A 17,965-nucleotide genomic window follows, 5' to 3' on the forward strand; every position below is an offset into this window, starting at 1 on the left:
AAATACATATGCACCCAATACAGGAGCACTCAGATTCATAAAGCAAGTCCTTAGAGACTTACAAAGAAACTTAGACTCCCATACAATAATAATGGGAGACTTCAACACGCCACTGTCAACATTAGACAGATCAACGAGACAGAAAGTTAACAAGGATACCCAGGAACTGAACTCAACTCTGCACCAAGCAGACCTAATAGAAATCTACAGAACTCTCCACCCCAAATCAACAGAACATACATTCTTCTCAGCACCACATCGCACTTATTCCAAAATGGACCACATAGCTGGAAGTAAAGCACTCCTCAGCAAATGTAAAAGAACAGAAATTATAACAAACTGTCTCTCAGACCACAATGCAATCAAACAAGAATTCAGGACTAAGAAACTCAATCAAAACCACTCAACTACATGGAAACTGAACAACCTGCTCCTGAATGACTACTGGGTACATAATGAAAAGAAGGCAGAAATAAAGATGTTCTTTGACACCAATGAGAACAAAGATACAACATACCGGAATCTCTGGGACACATTTAAAGCAGTGTGTAGAGGGAAATTTATAGCACTAAATGCCCACAAGAGAAAGCAGGAAAGATCTAAAATTGACACCCTAACATCACAATTAAAAGAACTAAAGATACAAGAGCAAACACATTCAACAGCTAGCAGAAGGCAAGAAATAACTAAGATCAGAGCAGAACTGAAGGAGATAGAGACACAAAAAACCCTCCAAGAAATCAATGAATCCAGGAGTTGGTTTTTTGAAAAGATCAACAAAATTGATGGATTGCTAGCAAGACTAATAAAGAAGAAAAGAGAGAAGAATCAAACAGATGCAATAAAAATGATAAAGGGGATATCACCACCAACCACACAGAAATACAAACTACCATCAGAGAATACACTAAACACCTCTACGCAAATCAACTAGAAAATCTAGAAGAAATGGATAATTTCCTGGACACTTACACTCTCCCAAGACTAAACCAGGAAGAAGTGGAATCACTGAATAGACCAATAGCAGCCTCTGAAATTGAGGCAATAATTAGTAGCCTACCAACCAAAAAAAGTTCAGGACCAGATGGATTCACAGTCAAATTCTACCGGAGGTACAAGGAGGAGCTGGTACCATTCCTTCTGAACCTATTCCAATCAATAGAAAAAGAGGGAATCCTCCCTAACTCACTTTGTGAGGCCAACATCATCCTGATACCAAAGCCTGGCAGAGAAACAACAAAAAAAGAGAATTTTAGATCAATATCCCTGATGAACATCGATGCAAAAATCCTCAATAAAATACTGGCAAACCGGATCCAGCAGCACATCAAAAAGCTTATCCACCATGATCCAGTGGACTTCATCCTTGGGATGCAAGGCAGGTTCAACATACGCAAATCAATAAACGTAATCCACCATATAAACAGAACCAAAGACAAAAACCACATGATTATCTCAATAGATGCAGAAAAGGCCTTTGACAAAATTCAACAGCCCCTCATGCTAAAAACTCTCAATAAATTCGGTATTGATGGAACGTATCTCAAAATTAAAAGACCTATTTATGACAAACCCACAGCCAATATCATATTGAATGGGCAAAAACTGGAAGCATTCCCTTTGAAAACTGTACAAGACAGGGATGCCCTGTCTCACCACTCCTATTCAAAACAGTGTTGGAAGTCCTGGCTAGGGCAATCAGGCAAGAGAAAGAAATACAGGGTATTCAGTTAGGATAAGAAGAAGTCAAATTGTCCATTTGCAGATGACATGATTGTATATTTAGAAAACCCCATTGTCTCAGCCCAAAATCTCCTTAAGCTGATAAGAAACTTCAGCAAAGTCTCAGGATACAAAATTAATGTGCAAAAATCACAAGCATTCTTATACACGAGTAACAGACAAACAGAGAGCCAAATCATGAATAAAGTCCATTCACAATTGCTTCAAAAAGAATAAAATACCTAGGTATCCAACTTACAAGGGATGTAATGGACCTCTTCAAGGACACAAACCACTGCTCAGTGAAATAAAAGAGGACACAAACAAATGGAAGAACATACCATGCTCATGGATAGGAAGAATCAATATTGTGAAAATGGCCATACTGCCCAAGGTAATTTATAGATTCAATGCCATCCCCATCAAGTTACCAATGAGTTTCTTCACAGAATTGGAAAAAACGGCTTTAAAGTTCATATGGAACCAAAAAAGAGCCCGCATTGCCAAGACAATCCTATGTCAAAAGAACAAAGCTGGAGGCATCACGCTACCTGACTTCAAACTATACTACAGGGCTACAGTAACCAAAACAGCATGGTACCGGTACCAAAACAGAGATATAGACCAATGGAACAGAACAGAGTCCTCAGAAATAATACTACACATCTACAGCCATCTGATCTTTGACAAACCTGAGAAAAACAAGAAATGGGGAAGGGATTCCCTATTTAATAAATGGTGCTGGGAAAATTGGCTAGCCATAAGTAGAAAGCTGAAACTGGATCCTTTCCTTACTCCTTATACGAAAATTAATTCAAGATGGATTAGAGACTTAAATATTAGACCTAAAACCTTAAAAACCCTAGAAGAAAACCTAGGTAATACCATTCAGGACATAGGCATGGGCAAGGACTTCATGTCTAAAACACCAAAAGCAATGGCAACAAAAGCCAAAATTGACAAATGGGATCTAATTAAACTAAAGAGCTTCTGCACAGCAAAAGAAACTACCATCAGAGTGAACAGGCAACCTACAGAATGGGAGAAAATTTTTGCAATCTACTCATCTGACAAAGGGCTAATATCCAGAATCTACAAAGAACTCAAACAAATTTACAAGAAAAAAACAACCCTATCAAAAAGTGGACAAAGGCTATGAACAGACATTTCTCAAAAGAAGGCATGCATACCACCAACAGACACATGAAAAAATGCTCGTCATCACTGGCCATCAGAGAAATGCAAATCAAAACCACAATGAGATACCATCTCACACCAGTTAGAATGGCAATCATTCAAAAGTCAGGAAACAACAGGTGCTGGAGAGGATGTGGAGAAATAGGAACACTTTTACACTGCTGGTGGGATTGTAAACTAGTTCAACCATTATGGAAAACAGTGTGGCGATTCCTCAAGGATCTAGAACTAGAAGTACCATATGACCCAGCCATCCCACTACTAGGTATATACCTAAAGGATTATAAATCATGCTGCTATAAAGACACATGCACACGTATATTCATTGCGGCACTATTCACAATAGTAAAGACTTGGAATCAACCCAAATGTCCATCTGTGACAGACTGGATTAAGAAAATGTGGCACATATACAGCATGGAATACTATGTAGCCATAAAAAAGGATGAGTTTGTGTCATTTGTAGGGACATGGATGCAGGTGGAAACCATCATTTTCAGCAAACTATTGCAAGAACAGAAAACCAAACACTCCATGTTCTCACTCATAGGTGGGAACTGAACAATGAGATCACTTGTGGGGAAGAGGAACATCACACACTGGGGCCTATTATGGTGGGGGGGAGGGGGAGTGATTGCATTGGGAGTTATACCTGATGTAAATGATGAGCTGATGGGTGCTGACGAGTTGATGGGTGCAGCACACCAACATGGCACAAGTATACATATGTAAGAAACCTGCACGTTGTGCACATGTACCCTAGAACTTAAAATATAATAGTAAAAAAAAAAAAGAAAAAAGAAAACAACAGAAATAGGAACACTTTTACACTGTTGGTGGGACTGTAAACTAGTTCACCCATTGTGGAAGACAGTGTGGCGTTTCCTCAAGGATCTAGAACTAGAAATACCATTTGACCCAGCCATCCCATTACTAGGTATATACCGAAAGGATTATAAATCATGCTGCTACAAAGACACATGCACATTGTGTTTATTGCGGCACTATTCACAATAGCAAAGACTTGGAACCAACCCAAATATCCATCAATGATAGACTGGATTAAGAAAATGTGGCACATATACACCATGGAATACTATGCAGCCATAAAAAAGGATGAGTTCATGTTCTTCATAGGGACATGGATGAGGCTAGAAACCATCATTCTGAGCAAACTATCACAAGGACAGAAAACCAAACACCACATGTTCTCACTCATAGGTGGGAATTGAACAATGAGAACACCTGGACACAGGGTGGGGAACATCACACACTGGGCCTGTCATGGGGTGGGTGCAGGGGGGGAGGGATAGCATTAGGAGATATACCTAATGTAAATGATGAGTTAATGGGTGCAGCACACCAACATGGCACATGTATACATATGTAACAAACCTGCACGTTGTGCACATGTACCCTGGAACTTAAAGTATAGTTTAAAAAAGAATTTAGGGCAAGTCTGCAGTGCAAAGTGAAAACAAGTTTATTAAGAATAAAAAAAAAAAAAAGAAAAAGAAAACCCACAGTGTGGAGGGGTCCCTCAAGCTGAAATGGGACCCAGCAGTGCCCTGGCTCTCGCATGGGTCTCTGTGGAGTAATGAGAGAAGATGGGAACCTGTGCCTTCACATCTCTAATGCTGACCCTGGTCTTACAAGTTTTCCTTTTTTTGATAAAGCATATTCTTAACCCATCCCAATGGGACAATGTCATACAATTAGTTGTGAACCCTAGTACACAACAGGAGACACCCAGATGGCACTCTTTTGGATGTGATAGTTTGTTTTTCTCTCTCTCTTTTTGAAAAAAATCAATAAACTACTTTCAATGAAACAAATCTGAAATGCCTTCTTCACATTTCTTTATTATATTGCCATGCTTAATTAAAATTGTGTCATCATTCTTATACTTGTATACTGATCACAGATTCTCAACTAAGACATACATTCTACCAAAATAAGAAAAATATAATAAATAGCTTGTTTCTGGATTATTTCTTCCATAACAAGATTTTCTCTGTCTTTTGTACTTGAGTAGTCTTGGTATTCAAAATATTTTATTCTCAAGTTTTACAATTATAGACCTAATAGCAGAATTTAATTTAGCTCAGTTAATTCAGTTTTCATCCCAAACATTGGTTAATTTAAACATTAATTTTCAAAAATAGCTAGGGAAGCAAGTTTGCTTAACAAAATTATACATGGTACTACAAAGTCAGCATACAAGACTTTTGAGCTATTCATTACCTTTTATTATCATCTTTATTATCAACATTGGACGATTAGCTGCATTATAAGCTTACATTATAGTCAGGTATACCTAGAATTTATTAATGTAATTTTAGGTTGGTGGAATAGGGCTACAGTCCTGACTCCTGGTTGGGACGAAGCTGTGCTTAGAATCCTCAGTCTCCAAGGTAAACAGCAGCAGAATTCATTGTATCACACAAGAGATTTGGTGAGTGTCATGGAAGCAACAACATTGTCACTTATAACTTATAGTGTTGCACAAGACACTTGGGAGAACTAATTTATTCTGATCTGTATCCTACTATTTCTTTTCTAGGGAGTCTTATCTAGTTCACTCCAGGTTTTTTCTTCCTTTGTGGTCCTACTGATGCTTGCCCATGACTATCTTGTACAATACTTTCCAGTCGTGGTTGAAGACAATGTTACAGGACCACCATATGCCTGCTGTGCAGTAACATACCAACATACCAAGGCAGCAGGGTTTGAAACAAAGAAAAAGTTAATGATCACAGGGCAGCTGAGCAAGGAGATGGGAGGGATTCTCAAATCTATCTCCCTGAAGAGTTCTGGGCTAGGGATTTTAAGGGGATAGTGCAGGGTGACAGGCTGGAAAATTGGGGTCATTGACTAGTCAGCGTAAGGAAGATATCCTAGGGATGAGGAAACTGCATTCAGCTTCTCATGGGGTTCTTCGGATCAGTTTATTCCAGCAGTTTTACTGGTATGCAGGACCACAAAGAATAGTTCAAATGGAAAAGAGTTTATAATGTTAAAGTTGTCACTCACAGAGTAGTTAATGGGAAATATATATTTGGTGACAGAGTCTCACTCTGTCTCCCAGGCTGGAGTGCAGTGGCATGATCTCAGCTTACTGCAACTTCCGCCTCCTGGGTTCAAGTGATTCTCCTGCTTCAGCCTCCTAAGTAGCTGGGATTGCAGGCATGTACCACCATGCCCAGCTAATTTTTATATTTTTAATAGAGGTGGGGTTTCACCATGTTGGTCAGGCTGGTCTCGAACTCCTGACCTTGTGATCCGCCCTCCTTGACCTCCCAAAGTGCTGGGATTACAGGCATGAGCCACCGCGCCCGGTCAGGGAACTATAATCTTTTAACAGGGTCTGCATGATTCCAGGGCAATAGGTGCCAAACAACTATCAGTAAGCAGATCAGAGAGCAAACTGACCCCATGATTACTGCTGTGCTTCAGGCTTGATTTATTTTCATTTCTCCCACTCCCTTCTTCTTGATAAATTTTATGAAGTTTACAAGGATGGTTTCAACTTCATTCTGTGTCTGAGACCAAAGATGTGAAATCATGCTGGACTTCTTTTTCTCTCATAGTCTACAGCCACTCTGTCATCAAATCATTTTGGCTGTACCTTCAAAATATATCCAGAATCTGAACACTTCCCACAACCCACCCCCTACCACTTTGGCCCAAGTCACTACCTCTCTTGCCTGGATTACTGCAAAAATTTTCATGAATGTTCTTCTTATTTCTACCTTGGCCTCCAATAACTCATTCTTTTTAAACATAAGTCAGATCATATCATTTATTTGTTCAGAACTCTACAATGATTTCCAGTTTCACCAAGAACGAAAACCAAGTATACACGATATATGTGTTCTCGTCCATTTTCTCTGACCTAACCCCTTCCGTTCTCCCTGGTATCCATTTTGCAAAAGCCTCCTTGCTGTTCCTTAAGTAACTAAGGCATGCCCCTACCTTTGGTCCTTTGCCTTAGCTACTACATCTTCCTAGAATACTCCTCCCCCAGACGTCCACATGGCTAACACTCACACATTATTCAAGTCTTCATTCAAATGCTATCTTCTCTATTAGATACACCCTATTTTACTTAAAATTAAATTCTCAACCTCCATGGTACTCTGATCCCTTTTACATGGCTCTACTTTCTCATTTTTCTCATAGGACTTAAAAAAAAAAATGCAAAAATACGAATGCATTACATTTCTTGTTTATAGCCTGTCTTCCTGTCCTTTCCAGCCACTTCAAATGTTATATCCACAAGGGTAGGGAGACCCATGGGTTTTATTCACTGGTACATATGGGATCCCCCAAAATATTTGTTAGATTGAATGAAATTCAAAGTAAGTTTGACTTAATCTCATCCTAGGCTGCAAGTGAAAAGATTGCAACCATAATAAATAGCACAAAGTTGGTAAACCCTAGTTTACCTTGAAAATATATTATCTCTAATATGCATGTGTATATGAATGATGTGTAAGTATTGACATAAATGTTATATGTAACTATGTATACAGAGTGTGTATATATATATTTCTATTTACGTAAATCAACCTAGTGTTAGTGGTAAAAGCAAAGAAGAACTTTATGACAAATTTTAGAGACATAATTAGTGAATTTTTAAAATCGTATAAATTCTTGTTGATATATCTATCAAGAATGATGGGCATTACTAATGACAAAAGGGAATTTTTAAATAACTAATAACTATTTCTAAATATACTTTAATTTTTAAGTCAGTAATACTTTTGCATGTTTTAAAAATCAAAACTATAAACAAAGCCATACTTTGATAAGTCTCAACTCAACCCCTTCATGTTCCAGTCACCTCTATATATTTTACACTATTTATAAATGTATTTGTTTCTTATATATCTTCTAATATTTCTTTACATCATTTATAAGCAGACAAAAATATAGATTCTTAATTGTTCCTTTTTTACATACACAGTGTTTTGCAATCTGTTTTTCTCATTAAACAATATATTCTGAATTTCTGTATATTAGTACATAAAATACCCTAAAATACCCTAACTGCATAATATAGCATGCAGACTATACCACAGTTATATTAAACAGTCTGCTACACTGAAGTGCAGTTCCTGCCAAGGCAAAATACCATTCACCCTTTAAGTGACTGATTTTGACTGTTAAGTCAATGAACATGAAAGCAAAAATCATGGAAATCAGAAATTTACTCATTATCGTACATTTTTTCCTGGGTTATGTATAAAGTTATACGTAGTTTTTGCATTATTCAAGACTATGCAAGTAAAATAAGTATGACAACTATGCACAACATGTATTACACTTTCCTGGGAAGGTTTCTGTTCTAAGTAGGTGACTTATATTGTGTGATTATAAATTGAACATTGATCTACTAGTTACTAAAGCTCTTGGCTTTCTTATTTTTCCTTCTCAGTTTTTGAAATGTTTGTAATATCTTGGTTACATTGTTTAGGGGAAGTACAGCAGATGTATAGATTACTCTATTGACATTTTAACATGCTAATAGTATCCTTAAAATTACTGGGGTTCAATTATATAATTCTATCATTCCAAAACAATTGTTTTTAGAAGAGAGAACTAGCTATACCTTAAAACATGGGAAAATTGATTTTTTGTGTGTTATTTGTCAAAGTTTCACATTTTCCTTTGGTAGAAGAGAGACAACTAAGATTTTAGAGTTTTTAAGAAAACACTACCGATTCTTGCTTTTCTTTAATTCTTCAGCCACCCTGGCTGAAATTATTTTGATGAACACTGTGTTTAACAATGCAGTCCAGAATATACCTTCATTCACATTTTCACAAAAGACTATTTGACCCACTATAAGAAGTGCAAATGTGAATGTCATGGTCAGGCATGGTGGCTCATGCCTGTAATCCCAGTACTTTGGGAGGCCAAGGTGGTGGATCACTTGAGGTGAGGAGTTCAAAACCAGCCTGGCCAACATGGCAAAACCCTGTCTCTACTAAAAATACAAAAAAATTAGCCGGGCTTGGTGGTGGACGCCTGTGATCCCAGCTTCTCTGGAGGCTTAGGCAGGAGAATCACTTGAACCCAGGAGGAGGAGGTTGCAGTGAGCTGAGATCATGCCACTGCACTCCAACCTGGGCAATAGAGTGAGACACCATCTCAAAAAAAAAAAAAATGAATGTCAGAATGTTAATAAAGGTTTAAACTAGGATGGTGGTGGACAAACGGCACAGTAGTCTCACTAGTACACAGAGGTTCCTACTATGAGAGAGAAAAAAAAAGATGCATACTTTTCGAGAGGGCTCATGGAGCTTCTCCCAGGGAGACAACACACTGTGTTGTCTCAAATCACCAGCAGATAGAAGTATGTGGCACACAAGAAGGACATGGCCCTGACTTCCATGCAGACGTGCTCCAGGAATTTTAGAGCTTGAATTTTTATTACCGTATTTTACAACTGCAGGTTCGTCATTCCTGCTTTTTGCTGGAAAGAAAAGAAAAGGAAAGAAAGAGGAAGGAAGGAAGGAAGGAAGAAAGGAAGGAAGGAAGGAAGGAAGGAAGGGAGGGAGGGAGGGAGGGAGGGAGGGAGGGAGGGAGGGAGGGAGGAAAGAGTAGTGCAAAATTTACGGAGCTTTTCTCCCCTGCATTCATCAGATTCTCCATAATAGATCCTGTTTAAAAGATGGTAGGGGGTTGATAATAAGACAGTTTATGCTTCTGCTTTTGTAAGAAAAAGAAAAAAGAAAAAAATCCAAAATTACCCATTTTCGAAGCTTATTCATCTAACCTAAACCTACTGTGATCAGATTACATTCCTGAAAGGATTTTAGAGTTGGAAGCACTTCATTTGTATTTTCAGTAGGGTTTAAATTATCTTCCCTAATTGGTTCCAGCCTGCCTGTTTCTAAAGCACCAAGATACAGAGAAAATTTTAATGTCAACCGGAAATTCAGGTCAGAAGAATCTGGGTTTACGTGTAAGACATATATGGTAACATCACCACTTAGAAATTCTGAATGCTAACTCCCTCTCTCTTAGCTTTTATAAGTCTAAGCTGTAAGTCAGATTACATCTACCAAAGTTATCAACAACTTTCCAACTACAGAAGATTGAATTTTGTGAGATATTAAATCAGTAAAATTTGAAATATAGCCATATATGTAGCAGCAAATTTATATTTGTATGCAAAAGCCAAAATAAAATAAATTCCGTTCTTTAATTTGTCCCTAAATAATATAGGGCACAACAAATTTTAATCTGAGTTTGGCTAGAAGGAATTGAAGTATTTAGAAGAATAGCATGACCTAACACATCAATTTTTACAATAAATTCAACTGCTGCGGGAGTGATATTAAACAGCCGTTAGAGACTTAGAACACTATGTACCTAATAGAAGAAAATAAACTCATAAATCAAATCAGAATAAAAAACTCATAAGAGTCAAATCAGAATAATCAGAATAAAAAAACTCATAAATCAAAATCCCCTAAGAGCCCCAAAGTTATTTTCTAATCTTTATTCCTGCAAAGTGGCATCCTATTCTGATTTTGTAAAGAGACATACAATAACAGGATGAGTGAAGTTGTACTTATGTGTACAGAGGGAATTTTTATTGAGATGCTGCTTTGTTATGAAATTATTTATTTTTATAAATAAAATTATTATATAAAAATGACTAAATCTGGCAACATTTGTTAAACAAAACTATGTGTTTAAAAAACACACAGAAGGAACTGCACTGGAGACATGAGATAATATTTTACTCAGCTCTAGGATTTGATGATTATAAAATATGTGTAATTGCAAATATCAATACCACCTCCATGAACAACTATACAATTATGACTAAATTGAGAACTTTTATTATTAGCATTGTTTCATTTTTTTTAATTTAACAATGTTGGTGAAGATGATGGTAATGGTGATTGAATAGTGGAATAATATGTGGTATTCTTTAAAAAATATTAAACAATGAGGCCGGGCGTGGTGGCTCACGCCTGTAATGCCAGTACTTTGGGAGGCCAAGGCGGGTGGGTCACGAGGTCAGGAGATCGAGACCAGCCTGACCAACATGGTGAAACCCGTCTTACCTAAAAATACGAAAATTAGCCAGGTATGGTGGCAGGTGCCTGTAGTCCCAGCTACTCAGGAGGCTAAGGCAGGAGAATCGCTTGAACCCAGGAGGTGGAGGTTGCAGTAAGCCGAGCCGAGATTGCACCACTGTACTCCAGCCTGGGTGACAGAGTGAGACATCGTCTCAAAAAAAAAAAATTAAACACTAAGTTTTCTTATTTTGTTAATTGAAAATATTGACCAAACCACTAAAGATGAATGCCAAAATATCATAAGTGTTGCCCAAATGGCAGACACAAAGTAGAGCTAACCTTGGGTGCTCTCATCACCTTCTGTCAGCACAAACAAAATGTTTGAATGTCCACCTTGTGCTGAATGTCCACCTTTGCTAAGGGAGGAAGTAAGTCAAGTAATCTCACTGAGGGTTTTGACATCTGCCTGCTAGAAATAAAAATATCTGTATGGCGTTTTCAAAAAATAACACAAAATGAAGAAAAAAGGTCCATGTGTTAATTGTCACTAACATCATTCCAAATGCTATTCGACTAAAATTGAGATCTTTTTTAAAACTAAAATATCAGACTTCTTTGCACTTGCAAAACCAAAGTTAATATGGTAACATCTGTAAAGGCAGTAACTTCAAGATTTTCTTTGATAGTTGAAGACTAGCCTTGACGTTTCTTTTTTTGAGATGGAGTTTTGCTCTTGTTGCCCAGGCTGAAGTGCAGTGGCACAATCTCCACTCACTGCAACCTCCACCTCCCAGGTTCGAGCAATTCTCCAGCCCCAGCCTCCCAAGTAGCTGGGATTACAGGCGCCCACCACCATGCCCAGCTAATTTTTTGTATTTTCAGTAGAGACAGGGTTTTGCCATGTTGGGCAGGCTGGTCTCGAACTTCTGACCTCAGGTGATCCACCCACCTCAGCCTTCCAGAGTGCTGGGATTATGGGTGTGAGCCACTGCACCCGGCCTAGGTTTCTTTGTTGTTTGTTTTAAATAATTATACAGGAAATTACAAAGGTAGTACAGAGGTCCTCTGTACTTTTAAGCCAGTTTCCACCATTGCTTGCATCATTCAGTAAATGAGACCAATTATTTGATAAAATATAAAAGCTAGGAATTTGGTATCAGTACAAGGCATGTGTATAGTTTTATGTCATTTTATTCCAGTAGATTTGTGGATCTACTATCAAAATCAAGATGCAGAATTATCATCAGAAAGATCTCTCTTATTCTAATCCTTTATAGTCATATCTACCTGCATCCACCATCCATAATCACTGGCACACACTATTCTGTTTTCTATCTCTATAATTTTGTCATTTGCAGAATATTGTATGGATTCATACAGTGTGTGACCTTTAAAATTGGTTTTAGTCACTTGGCTTACCACCCATGAGATCTTTTATGGGCTGAATTGCGCTCCCTCAAAACTCTTATGTTGAAGTCCTATGTCTTCAGTACTTCAGAGAGTGACTGTATTTGGAGATGGGGCTTTCAAAGAAGTGATTAAGTTAAAATGTGGCTATTAAGGTGGACACTGACCCAACCTCACTAGTATTGTTAAAGAAGAACTTTGGACATCTAAGGAGATACCAGGGATGCACAGGCACTCAGGAGAGATCTTGTGAGGATACAGTGAAAGGACAGCTATCAGCAAGTCAAGGATAGAGGCCTTAAAACAATCCAAACCTGCCCACACCTTCATCTTGCACTTCTAGCCTCCAAATCTGGGAGAAAGTAAATTTCTGTTGTTTAAGTCACACAGATTGGTATTTTGTCATGGCAGCCCTAGCAAACTAATATAAGATCCATCCAATTCGGTGTATCAATCAAGAGTTCCTTCCTTTATATTGCTGAGTAGTATTTCAGGGTATGTTTGTTTCTATTGCATTTTATGTAACCATTTACCTATGAGGAACATTTTGGTTGTTTCCAGTTTGGGGTTTATTGCAAATAAAGTTGCCATAAGCAATCATGCATGGGTTTTTGTGTGGACCTAAGTTTTTATTCTGGAGGGATAAATGCTGAGAACTGAAATTTCTGGGCTGCAAGGTAAGTTTATGTTTAGTTTTTAAAGAAACTACCAAACTATTTTCTAGAGTGACTAAATTGTCGTATTTTCTCACCAGCAATACATGTGTATCCAGGTTCTCCACATTCATGGCAGAATTTAGTGTCACCATGAATTTGTTTTTACTTTTCTAACAGATGTATAGTGATATCTCATTGTGGTCTTCATTTGCATTTCCCTAATGGGTACTCATGAATATCTTTTCACGTGGCAATTTGCCATCTATGTGTCTTCTTTGGTGAAGGGTCTCTTTACATTTTTCCCATTTTGCAATTATATGGTTTGGTGTTTAATGTTGAATCTTGGAAGGTATTTATGTATTCTATAGATGAGTATTTTATAAGATATGTGGTTTGTAAATATTTTCAGTTGGTAGCTTGTCTTTTCTTCCTCTTGAGATGATGCCTAATTTTTAATTTTGATGAAATTCAATATATTTTTTTCAGGTTGTTTGTATGAGTTATTTATTGAAAATTAGACATTTAGGGGATTATATTATAATTATCTGGACCTTATTTATATCTTATAGTTCATAGCCAAGGTCTCCTCTGACAGCATGCCTGCGGGGAAAATAGAGACACCTTCTCATTGTTGCCACGTAAGTTTAGAAAACTCCCAGGTTTTCCTCTTGGCTTTCATTGACACCTGAGGGTAGAAAAGGCTCCTTGTCACTGCCGGGTGGGGTTGGGAGTTGAGGCTTTCCACTAGGCTTTTGTGGATGCCACCCTGGTTGGGATGGGGAGGGCCAGCTCATTATTGCTCTCTCATAGTAGTTAGTCTCCACTGACACTGCAGTGGGGTGGTTTTGTTACCAAGCTGAGGATCAAAGGAAGTCTTAACCCCCCACGAGGCCTCCTCTGATAGTGCAGGGCTGGTGTGGTAAAAGTTCACTGACACCGTGGGTGTGGGGGAGGCCTGCTTACTAGCTGGTGGAACCAAAAATCCTGGCTTCTTACTTGCCCTTCTCTGGCTCCATTTTGGTAGGGGATTGAGACACTCCATTATAGACTGGCAAGGGGAGAAGCCTCTTTCCCCTTAGCCTTTGCTGGTGGAGGTGGGGGTGGGCCCATAGTTCATACTGTTGTATTAGGCAGAGTAGAGCAATCATCAAGAATAAAAATCATGTCACTTGCAAAACATGGATGGAACTGGAGGTCATTGAGTTAAGTGAAATAATCTAGACACAAAAAGACAATTAGCATGTGTACTTACTTATATGTGGGATCTAAGAAAGCTGATCTCATGGACATGGAGACTAGAATTATCATTCTACTCTGGATACCAGAGGCTGGGAAGGATGTGGATGTGAAGGGGAGGATGAAGAGAGGTTGGCAAATGGGTACTGATATACAGTGAGAGAGAAAAAAACAAGTCCAGGCCAGGCATGTTGGCTCACACCTGTAATCCCAGCACTTTGGGAGGCTGGGTGGGTGGATCACTTGAGGTCAGGAGTTTGAGATGAGCCTGGCCAACATTGTGAAACCCCGTCTCTACTAAAAATACAAAAAGTAGCCAGGCATGGTGGTGCATGCCTGTAGTCTCAGTTACTCAGGAGGCTGAGGAGGCAGGACCACTTGAGCCTGGGAGGTCTAGGTTGTGGTTTGCAGTGAGCCGAGAGCACACCACTACACTCCAGCCTGGGAGACAGGAGTAAAACCCTGTCTACCCCCCAGAAAAAAGAAAGAAAAAGAAAAAAAAAAGTCATAATGTTTGATAGTAAAGTAGGGTGGTTATAGTTAACAAAAATGTACGATATATTTCAAAATAGCTAGAAGTGAGGATGTGAAATATTCTCAATATATTGAAATGATAAATGCTTGAAGTGATGGAAATTCTAAATGCCCTGCCTTGATAATGACATATTCTACGCATGTAACAAAATACCACTTGTACCCCATAGTATGTAAAAACACTATGTATCAATAAAATCATCTAAAAGTGTCCTGTCTTTCTAGGCTGCCCTCTTAGTGGTTTTTTGACTAGTCACAGCTGTCTTTTCTTGAGTTTTTTTCCTTTTACCTTTTCTTTTTTTTTGTCTGAGTCCATTAGAAATTCCTTGTTGCCAGCTTCTCCAGTACTTAACTAGGGTATCCAAGAAATTCACACTATGTTATTCTTTGAGTTCTGAGGTCCCTAGCCAGACTGTCTTCTCTTCTCTTCACCTGTCAGAGCCTATTTATTTTATGGATAACATCTAGGGTTTTTAGCTATACTTAGCATGATAATGAAACATTATTTAATGGGTACAATATATATTATTCAAGCGATAGATACCCTAAAAGCCCTGACATGACCACCATGTAACCTATATATGGAACAAAATTGCACATATATCCCAAAAATGTCTACAAATTTTTTTTAATTAAAAAAGAAAGTATGTCTACTACATCTTCTCAGAAACTGAGTTTAAAAACTTACTTTTTCTTTTGATCTGCTTACATTTTCTTTTTTCACATAATAATGCTTTATTTTTATATGGGACTAAGATCTCATAAAAATGTCATGTGGAAAATTAAGTAATAGGTATGAATTACCATAGAAGGAAGCAAAAGTATTACCGTGAAGAGCTAAGTGCATTTATATAATACTTAAAAATAACTGCAAAGGAATGAGAGAAGTGATTTTCACCATGACAAGTTGGTCCTTTCAAAATTATGTGGTTGATCTTTCACAATGTAATTATTTGTTCTTACTGAAAGTTATTAGGAATATGTCCAATTATAACTCTTATATGTCAAGCTGGTAATACAAAGATTTAAAAGTGAAAACTCTAAAATTTCATATGCTTTTTCAGTTTTATGTTAATGCATAGCTCTCAAGATTTTTGCCAAGCCTTTTAGCAGATTCCTTTACAGAGAGCCTGACAATATCAAGGACCTGGGGAAATGAGATAATTAAACAGCGACATCATCAATCACAAAGATAGGATTCTGATGCTATACAATTTTTCAATCAGAGCCTCCTTAACATTTATTATGATAGAAATTGCTTTTCAGGATGTGGCAGTATTTGGGCACTTAAGTTCAAACAGTGGAACAGGTGCAACAGAAGAGAGAATGGAGACAGGCAGGAGGAGGGATGGTACAGTGGTTAGTGTAGGCACTAAATTGAAACCTCCTCTGTATGAGTCCTAGATCCTATGACTGACTCTGAGGCCATAGAGTTTACTTAACCTAAGAGCCTTGATTTACTTATTTTTTTAAATGGGATTATTCTAATGCCTAACCTCAAAATTTCCTAAGGTATACATTAAATAATATATCTGAAGTTTGTAGTTCACAGTGGCATTATTACCCCTCCTACCAAGGAGATGTTGAGGATGACATTGACATCAATATCACAAGTGACTTTAATTTGAGGGACAGCAAAGGGAGCAGGAAGTATGCCTGTGAGCTCAAACTTGCCCTGGATAACTAGCAAATTGTTATCCTTGGTTATGGCACTCTCACCTTCAAAAGCTTGAATGAGCATACAGGTTGGTTGTCAGGATAGGTAGTGAAGGTCTGGGTCTGCTTGGTAAGAAAAGTATATTGCATTTCGTAGGAACAGTCATGACTTGACAGCAGCATCATTACCAAAGAGAAGAGGAGTGAATCCAAAAGTAGCAAATCTTGAACAGTTTAAGATTTGTCTTAAGATAGGATGGCTGCCTGGACAGCTGCACCATAAGCAACAGCTTCATCAGGGTCAATGCTCTTGCTCAGTTCTTTTCCACTAAATAATTATTGAGGAAGATTTTGGATCTAGGAGATACAGATAGAACCACTTACCAGGACAATAACATGGATCTGCAACTTGTTTAGTTTGGTGTCCTGAAGGGCTATCTCTATCGGGTCCTGGGTGCCATGGAACAGGACAGCATCCAGTTCTTCAAATGGGCATGGGTAATGGAGGTATACATATCTGTTCCTTCACAGAGAGAATCCATCTCAATACTGGCCTGGGTGCTGGAAGGGAGAATGCAATTAGCCCATCACAAGCAGTACAGAAGCATCAGACAGCCCTGTTGTTCTCACTACTGTCCTTATGCTTGCATTTGAACTCAGCAATAAAATGTTTGATCATTTGGTTGTCAAAAATCTTCTTCACCTAAGTGGGTATTTCCAGCTATAGATTTGATCTCAAATATTTCATCCTCAAGAGTGAGGATAGACACATCAAAAATTTCATCTCTTAAGTCATAGATGAGCACACTTCTTTCAGCTCCAACCTTTATGTCTGCACCATAAACAATAGAAGCAGCAGCTGGCTCATTGAAATTTTTTTTTTTTTTTTTTTTTTTTTTTTTGAGACGGAGTCTCGCTCTGTCACCCAGGCTGGAATGCAGTGGCTGGATCTCTGCTCACTGCAAGCTCTGCCTCCCGGGTTTATGCCATTCTCCTGCCTCAGCCTCCCGAGTAGCTGGGACTACAGGCGCCCGCCACCTTGCTCGGCTAGTTTTTTGTATTTTTTAGTAGAGACGGGGTTTCACCGTGTTAGCCAGGATGGTCTCGATCTCCTGACCTCGTGATCCGCCCGTCTTGGCCTCCCAATCACTGAAAATTTTAAGTACATTGAGACCAGTAATGGTTCCACGATCTTTGGTAGCTTGACATTAGAGTCATTAGGCCCTATGACCATAACATTGGAAACAGTCTTCCCAAGGTGAAATAATAATTTCATTATTCTAAGAGATAACCTACTCAGCACTTATACAGATGAAAATCTAGATAAGCCATTACAGCCATGAGCAATGCTAATGAACGTTTTTGCAAACTCTGGATGGGTGCTTGACATCCTTAATGATCTTCCTATTTTTCTCAGTTATATGGTCATGAGCAACTGGCTCAGCTGAAGATGATTCATTTCATATGAGATCACCTTTAATGTACTTTAATCCACTGTAACTCAACATTCAGTTG

At 38.3% G+C, this 17,965-nt stretch overlaps 1 pseudogene; it reads right to left on the bottom strand.

Moving 5' to 3' along the window:
- Nucleotides 1–17,726, bottom strand: part of LOC104682327 — a 34,452-nt pseudogene extending 16,726 nt beyond the window's left edge.
- Between the last annotated feature and the right edge of the window lie 239 nt (nt 17,727–17,965).

The sequence above is a fragment of the Rhinopithecus roxellana genome, chromosome 14, assembly GCF_007565055.1.
Source record: "Rhinopithecus roxellana isolate Shanxi Qingling chromosome 14, ASM756505v1, whole genome shotgun sequence".
Lineage (NCBI taxonomy): Eukaryota > Metazoa > Chordata > Mammalia > Primates > Cercopithecidae > Rhinopithecus > Rhinopithecus roxellana.